Source organism: Octopus sinensis, linkage group LG4 (genome assembly GCF_006345805.1).
Source record: "Octopus sinensis linkage group LG4, ASM634580v1, whole genome shotgun sequence".
In the NCBI taxonomy this organism is placed as follows: domain Eukaryota; kingdom Metazoa; phylum Mollusca; class Cephalopoda; order Octopoda; family Octopodidae; genus Octopus; species Octopus sinensis.
Genome location: NC_043000.1, coordinates 129,003,549 through 129,010,975, shown reverse-complemented (window position 1 = coordinate 129,010,975; position 7,427 = coordinate 129,003,549). Strand labels below are relative to the sequence as shown.

General features: G+C 35.1%; 1 long non-coding RNA gene across 1 annotated transcript in view; it reads right to left on the bottom strand.

The window, feature by feature from the left end:
• Positions 1 to 2,293: 2,293 nt before the first annotated feature.
• Positions 2,294 to 7,427, bottom strand: part of LOC115210340 — a 138,946-nt gene continuing 133,812 nt past the window's right edge. Inside the window, exon 6 of the long non-coding RNA XR_004998872.1 lies at positions 2,294 to 2,596. This is a non-coding gene — a long non-coding RNA (uncharacterized LOC115210340). The remainder of the gene's footprint in view (positions 2,597 to 7,427) is intronic.

Genomic DNA, 7,427 nt, shown 5'->3' with positions numbered 1-7,427 from the left:
GTAGAATGCAAAGATGAATTAGAGGATTTTTATTGAAATTATAACTATCACATCATTTTGAACTTCAATAAATTGTTCTTGAAATTCATTAATGTTAGAAGAACCCCATGCAAATCGTTAATGTCATGACTAAATGGCAGTAGCATGGGAGACCCCCTTCGGTCATGAATGACCATGGGATTGCACCTAGAAAGTTACCCTCCGAGGTACAAGTCCGGGCAAGGTTGTTTATGGAAGGCCAGCAGTCACCCATGCATACCAGCCTTCCCTCTCCACACCACTGATGTTATCCAAGGGAAAAGGCAAAGGCCGATACAGCTTGACACCAGTGATGTCGCAACTCATTTCTGCAGCTGAGTTAACTGGAGCAACGTGAAATAAAGTATCTTGCTCAAGAACACAACACGCAGCCCGGTCCGGGAATCGAACTCACAACCTCACGATCGTAAGCTCGACGCTCTAACCACTGGGCCATGCGCCTTCACAAATGGCAGTAGCACACGGTTGTATTTCCTAGCATTTTCTATTGAAATAAAGATACAAAACTTCAGCTTCAGCTTTTCTTTAGGAGCATTTATCTTCCCTATTAAACCAATAACTGTTTGATCACAGCTTTGTAAAAGGATATTTAAATCATCTAATTCAGAAAAAAAACTAGAATGACATGCTAGCCGAACTACCCACTTGGTATCAGAACATATTCAAGAGAAATGATATTTTTTTTTCTTTGAGATAAAAAGAAACATTTCTACTTCACTTCGAGCGACAAACTCACAACAAAACTTTTCCGTAAGAAAACCATCTGATGTCTGAGCAATGTAGAAAACGTTCATAATTCTGATATTGAAAGATTTTTGACTTTATAAAAATGTTTATAATCTGAACGCTGCCATTCATTATCAGCACACAGTTACAAAGATAAACTTTTTGAAGCAGGATTTTCTCTATGTAAAAAATAAAGTGGTAAACTTTAATATGAAACTCAATTTCATTCACTTCTCTGCACGACTCTTGATGAGCATTTCAGGTGCACCAGCTGTGCCTACATACACCTAAACAATCTAGCATAATATCTCTCTCTCTCTACTCTTTCATTCTTTTTTTCTTTTTCATCGTGGTTTCACACATAAACTATCAGTTGAACCTATTTATGCTGAACAATCGACTAATCTTGCTGAATACTAAAAACTCCACTTGTTTTTATTACAGAAATCTGTTGCTCTTTAAGATTTCTCGAAATATCAGCAATACAACAACAGACTATATTGCAGCTTCTTAGTAAAATTATTTCTAAATGTAATATAAACCAAATTAAAAGTTCTTGGTCTTCTCTAGCTGCATTAAACGCTTTGATTTTTCTATCTACTAAAAAAAATAGTATTATACAAATGTAGGTTTTTAGTTTGTTTTTCTGTTTGGCCAATGAAATATATTACTACTGTTCAAACCACCCAATGGATATTGTTTTACCTTTTGCTTTTTATTTCTTCTTTCAAATGCAAACTTTTCTTTTACTATAAATTTTTTAAAAAATTTTTCGTCTTCAAATGCCGTTTTAGCTTCCGTTCCAACGATTCGATATTTAATACTTGACAACCAATCACATACTGTGGCTTGACCTTTACATGATAGTAATACGATAGTAATATGTAAAACCCAACTCCAAAAATTCGTTTTTATATTCATTTTTTGACGTTATGGGGTAAAACAATTAGTACAGAATAATTAACAAGCATAAAGAAAATATAAAGTAAAAACTATTTTAACAAACAATGAAGCAATTTGAGGTAGTTCTCTTTGTCAAGTATTCAAATTTCGACTCTGGGGTTGATAAGGGCACCCGTAGTAGGGTTGCTATATCGTCTTCACAGTTGCATACACATGCACTAGGACTATTTTACTTCTTTAATTTTATTAGCCAAGTGGTTAGCCACTTAACCAATTAACTAATCGATTGTTTAATTAATTTGATTAATTGTTTAATGAATTGATCAATCATCTTGATCTATCAAAATCTCTTCTTCGCCATTCGCCAGCTCATCGATGACATACCGTCTCTACTTCAAAGCTACTCCTTTTCCAATAAAAATCATTTTCATTATTTATCACCGTCTTCATCGTGTCAATATCTAAATTTTAAAAAAGGCTTTTACTTTCGTGTAAAGAATAAATAACAAAGATAATGCATATGTTATAATTTCAACAATTAAAAACAATAAACAAAAAACGTCGCACTTCATTTTTTATTCATAATTGTTCGCAGTTTCATGAATTTTTAATTACAATTTCCTAGTCAAACTTTTTGATTAAAAAATTTAAAAAGTAAATATATTTTTAGTGATTATCAAATACATTGATAGCCCAAACGGAAGTAAAAACATTCATAATAAACAGTATCATTACTCGAAAATATTTTGCACTTTCATCAAAGATAAATATCTGAAATTTGCATCACGACATACCTGTAAAAAATGATGACCTACCTCTGGAATCCAGTGCGACTTTGAGGCTGAAAAATATTGGTTTTGAGGCTCCCTCATTGGCTGGGTCGTTAATTTTGTTTTTCAGCCTCAGTTCAGCGTTAAACCAAGTAAACCTGTCATCAAAAGCGTACCAGTCACGGCCATCCTGTATTTCTATGTGTGTATTTACATACATGCATATACACTTACGTGTGCATGCATGTATATATGTATGTAAATATATGTGTGTGTGTGTGTGTGTGTGTGGTGTGTGTGTGTGTGTGTGTGTGTGTGTTTGTATGTAAAATGTATGTATTATGTAGTATATGTATGTAGGTTATATCATTCAACTATTACCGTAGTTGAATAATATTCTTAAGGCCGCAATTTACTCACAAGCAGTATCTTTCAGAGTTTTGTCGCTAATTCAGTTCTTAACCAAATTGAAAGCTGTTAACAATTTTGAAAAGGACTGGTCCCTGTAAGTAACGCCTCCAATCAAGTTTAGATCCAAATAACTTTTTTTAATTTTAAAAGCATTATTTTCAATTTTTAATTTCATAATGAGTCAATGTAAATAAAGTGCTCTTCAAATACTAATCTTATTTTTATTTTTTTAGATTAAAACTTTTTACTTTAATTCAATAATGAGAATGATTCAATCACAAAAATGAAAAAAATCAAAATATTATTTAGAAATTTATTAAATCTATTATTCAATTTTCAATAAGGTAAAACCTTAAAATATTAATCGACTCATTATTAATTAGCATAATAGCATAGCCTGGAAAAAACATAGATTACACGGGAAAATACGAGCAAGAGAAATAATATTCTTAAGATTATAAAATCTGGAAAAGTACAGGACAAGTTATTACATCCGGTAAAGTACAGAACATGAAAATTTTTACTTAAACTATTGCAGCTAAGGATAAAATTTGAGTATTAAAAATTATTTGATTTTAATTTACAAAGTAACATTATAATTTAAAAAAAAAAAAGGTACCATCGCTTTGTTAAAATATTGATACACTAGAACACTTAAAAAACGAGAGCCAGAAGTACCAATATAGGTAAAGTTTTATGCAAAGTAGAATAGTATATATGGTAGGCAAATTCATTATATGAAAAAAAAAATGGACATTGTTCAAGACTAAAAATGTGAAGACTCGGCAATAACTCCAACAAATTTTACTGTGAATTTGTTGTTATAGGTAGATTTTACTGTAATATATAACAATTTTTGTATTATTCTATTTATTGTACTAACTAATTATGTACTACTATCACTTTTTATAATCTATTTTCAATTTTCTAATAATTAATTAATAATTAAAAAATGAATTTTTTAAAGTGCAAAAAATATTTTGAGTTATTTCTATTTTTAATAGAAGTAACAAGTAATAAAAAATACAAGTAATAACTTGTAAAAAAATATTTTCTAAATCTAAATATTTTATTTTAAATTTTATCCTTAGCTGCAATATTTTAAGCAAAAATTTTCTTGTTCTGTACTTTACCAGATATTATAACTTGCCTGAACTTTTCCAATTGTAAAAATTTGTCCTCTACTTTTCCAGGTTTATAATCTTAAGAAAATTATTTCTTTTGCTCACATTTTACCATGTAATACATATATACACTTTGAATGTGTCTTCCCTGTTGTAAGCAAGTAGAGAGTGATTTGCGGAAAGGTTGACTATTACTACTATTTCGTGGCGTCTCTCTAGTCAGAAATCATAGAGTATTGGACTAAAAGGCTCAAATCTATAAATACATCCCTTTGTTTTTCCTCCTTTTGTGGTCATTAAATAAAATGCAACTTAGGTCCTGGGATTGATACTAATTGGCTATACTCCCAACCGACGACAATTCGTCGAATTTGAAGCTATATTTTTTTTATTATCTATATATTTTTGAACCAGTGTTTTCCAAACTTTTTTGAAAATCGCCCTTTTTCTTTTACTGTCACCTTTTCAACGCCTCCTTGCTACTATTCAATGACACCCCCACTCAATTTTTAATGCTTATACATGTAATATCCCGGAGTGTTTTAGTTCCGAGTAATAGTTTGATTCAGTGGACTCAGTATTACGGCACAAGCTTACTAAAAGTGAACCCTACAAGCCTAAGTTGTATGTATTCGGTTTTGTTCATTTACTCATTCAGATATCGGTGTCTATTACTGTTGATGCTGTCGTGATTATTGTTGTTGTCATTGTTGATGTGACTGAAGCAAACAAGCAGTTTATCCTAATATTACATTAATTTTTCTTAAGTAAATATTTAAAAGGAAAATAAAGACAAAAAATGTACGGATGCATCTGTCGCTACGTCCTTCAGCTCCCTTCGTGCCCAGTCCTTACTTAGTTCAGTCTTGAGCCCTGGGACTCATAAGGCCAGTTACTCGGTTTCCATAGCATATAAGTGACCGAAATCACAACATTCATCCTCAACGGGAAGCCAGTCGATTGCAGGATTAATCATTTACAGCTGAGTAAATTGGCCCAACGTGATATGAAGTGTTTTGCTCAAAAGCACAACGCAATGCCCTATCCGGGAATCGAAACCACGATCTAATGATCACGGTCACAAAACTCTAGCCACGAGGTTTTTACTTTGTGTCCAATACCCATATAAAATTTTCCACTTCCCCATCCCTTTACGCTTTTACCTGTTTCAGTCATCTGACTGCGGCCATGCAGGAGCACCGCCTTTAGTCGAGCAAATCAACCTCAGGACTTATTCTTTGGAAGCCTAGTGCTTATTCTATCGGTCTCTTTTTCCGAACCGCTAAGTTACGGGGACGTAAACACACCACCATCGGTTGTCAAGCGATGTTGGGGGAGAAACACAGACACATAAACATATACACATACATCTTAACATATATTCCAGGCGCCCCGTACCCCCCTTATCATTAATGTGAACACATATTCTTAATAATTGGTACGACTCTCTGTTTGTCTCTCTCTCTCTCTCTCATTTTTACTTTCTCTCTATTCATCTTCTCTTTCCTCTGATCCTTTGGTCTAGTCTTCCACTACCCTCCTATTTCTTTGTCTCGCTCTGCACTCACAGGTCATTCTTCGACACCATCCCTTCTCCTCTCTGATTCCTTCTTTCTCTCTCTTCTCTCTCTTTGTTGCGTTTTGTCCCCCTTCTCTCTCTCTCTTCCTTTGCTTCTCTTTCTTTTCTTTTCCCTCTTCTCTGTCACGTGACTGTTGGCCGAAATCTGCCTTTCAGCTCCTGACCCTCGTCGTGTTAACATCGTTGTTTTTCGTCCGCCGCTATAAAGGCTTTTTCCAATGCGCCAGAGAAAAAATTGTTTGCTTGTTATCAGTCGTAAGACACTTGTTGTTTTCACCGTTAATGCTTCTGTATTTCATGTTTCTGTATTCCATTATTGTTTTTTGTTTTTTTTATATCTGTCCCTTTTGCTGTCCTGGTGTTCGTATGCATTCGATCCTTCTTCCAGGAAATCTACGCTTCCAGCTTAGTTTTTCTAATGCTCGTTGCTTAGTTTTTCTTGGAGGCTGGCCGTGATCTAGTAATCTCAAGATTAATCAGCCGAAATTACTACGATGATCGGTTCTTGACTGAAGACTGAGGGGTTCGAATGTCCTATCCATGTTTATTGTATCGTCTTCTATGAGCTATACGTTCTTGTCCATGTTGTATTTTCTACATACCTTAATATATATATATATATATACATATATACGACGGGCTTCTTTCAGTTTCCGTCTACCAAATCCACTCACAAGGCTTTGGTCGGCCCGAGGCTACAGTAGAAGACACTTGCCCAAGGTGCCACGCAGTGGGAATGAACCCAGAACCATATGGTTGGTAAGCAAGCTACTTACCACACAGCCACTCCTGCGCCTCTCTCTCTCTGTCACCCACTTCCTCTCTCCTTTTTTCTCTCTCTCACCCTCTCCCTTTCTCCTTTTCTCTCTCTCTCTCTCTCACTCTCTCTAAACCGGTTACGCTGCGTAGGATCGTAGGCACCACTGATAGTGCCAACGACATCGTAAAGAATAGGAGCTCCTACTGACAATTTAAAAATCTCCATATCGCTCGATGGATTCTCCCGAACTCTCACTAAGAGTTGGCTGCTGCTACTGATGATGGTGATGATGATGATGGCTAATAGTGATGGCGGTTATGATGATGGCTGGCTGGCTGGCTGGTTGTTGTTGTTGTTGCTAGTGACGACGACAATACACAAAATATACTCACGTGTATGTACATCTATTATGAGTATGTATATATGAGTATATGTTTATGTGTAAACATATGTAGAAAGAAGAGTTCGTGCGATGTTGAATCGGTTCCATTGATGTAGACGTCCTACTGCTCACGGGAATTGAATTTGACCGATATTCCATTCAAGCTTCCTCTTTATCTAATTAAATGTTGCCGTTGCAGACCTTCGCCAGTTTCCTCGGATCTCGATTTAACCCAATCATTTTAAGGCGACCAATTGGTAGAGTCGTCAGAGCGTTAGATAGACTAACTGCGGTATTCGTTCCGGCTCTCTGAGTTCAAATCCCACCGAGGTGTCAAATTTGCCTTTCATCGCTTCGGGATGCCAGTGTTGGAGTCGTTTCTTCTTCTTCTTCTTCTTCTTCTTCTTCTTCTTCTAGATGAGACTAACTACCGAGAGTGAGACTCAATTTTAGACGCCAAGATTCTCCAATTCTTCTCTTTTTCCCCCCGTATGTCACGATGTCGCCCCCACGACTTCTCCAGAAATTTAGGGAACAAAATAAGATAAAAATGTCTTCACAACTATGTTTACATACGCACGTATATTTGAATGCATTTCTAGGATCATGTTAGTTAGTTTCTTTGGCTCAAAAAGCAAAAAGCAAGGCCATGTGTCTGTATAATCGAGTGAACACATAAGAATATGTTTAAACGTATACGTAAGAGTACATCTACAGAAATATGTTTTGTTTT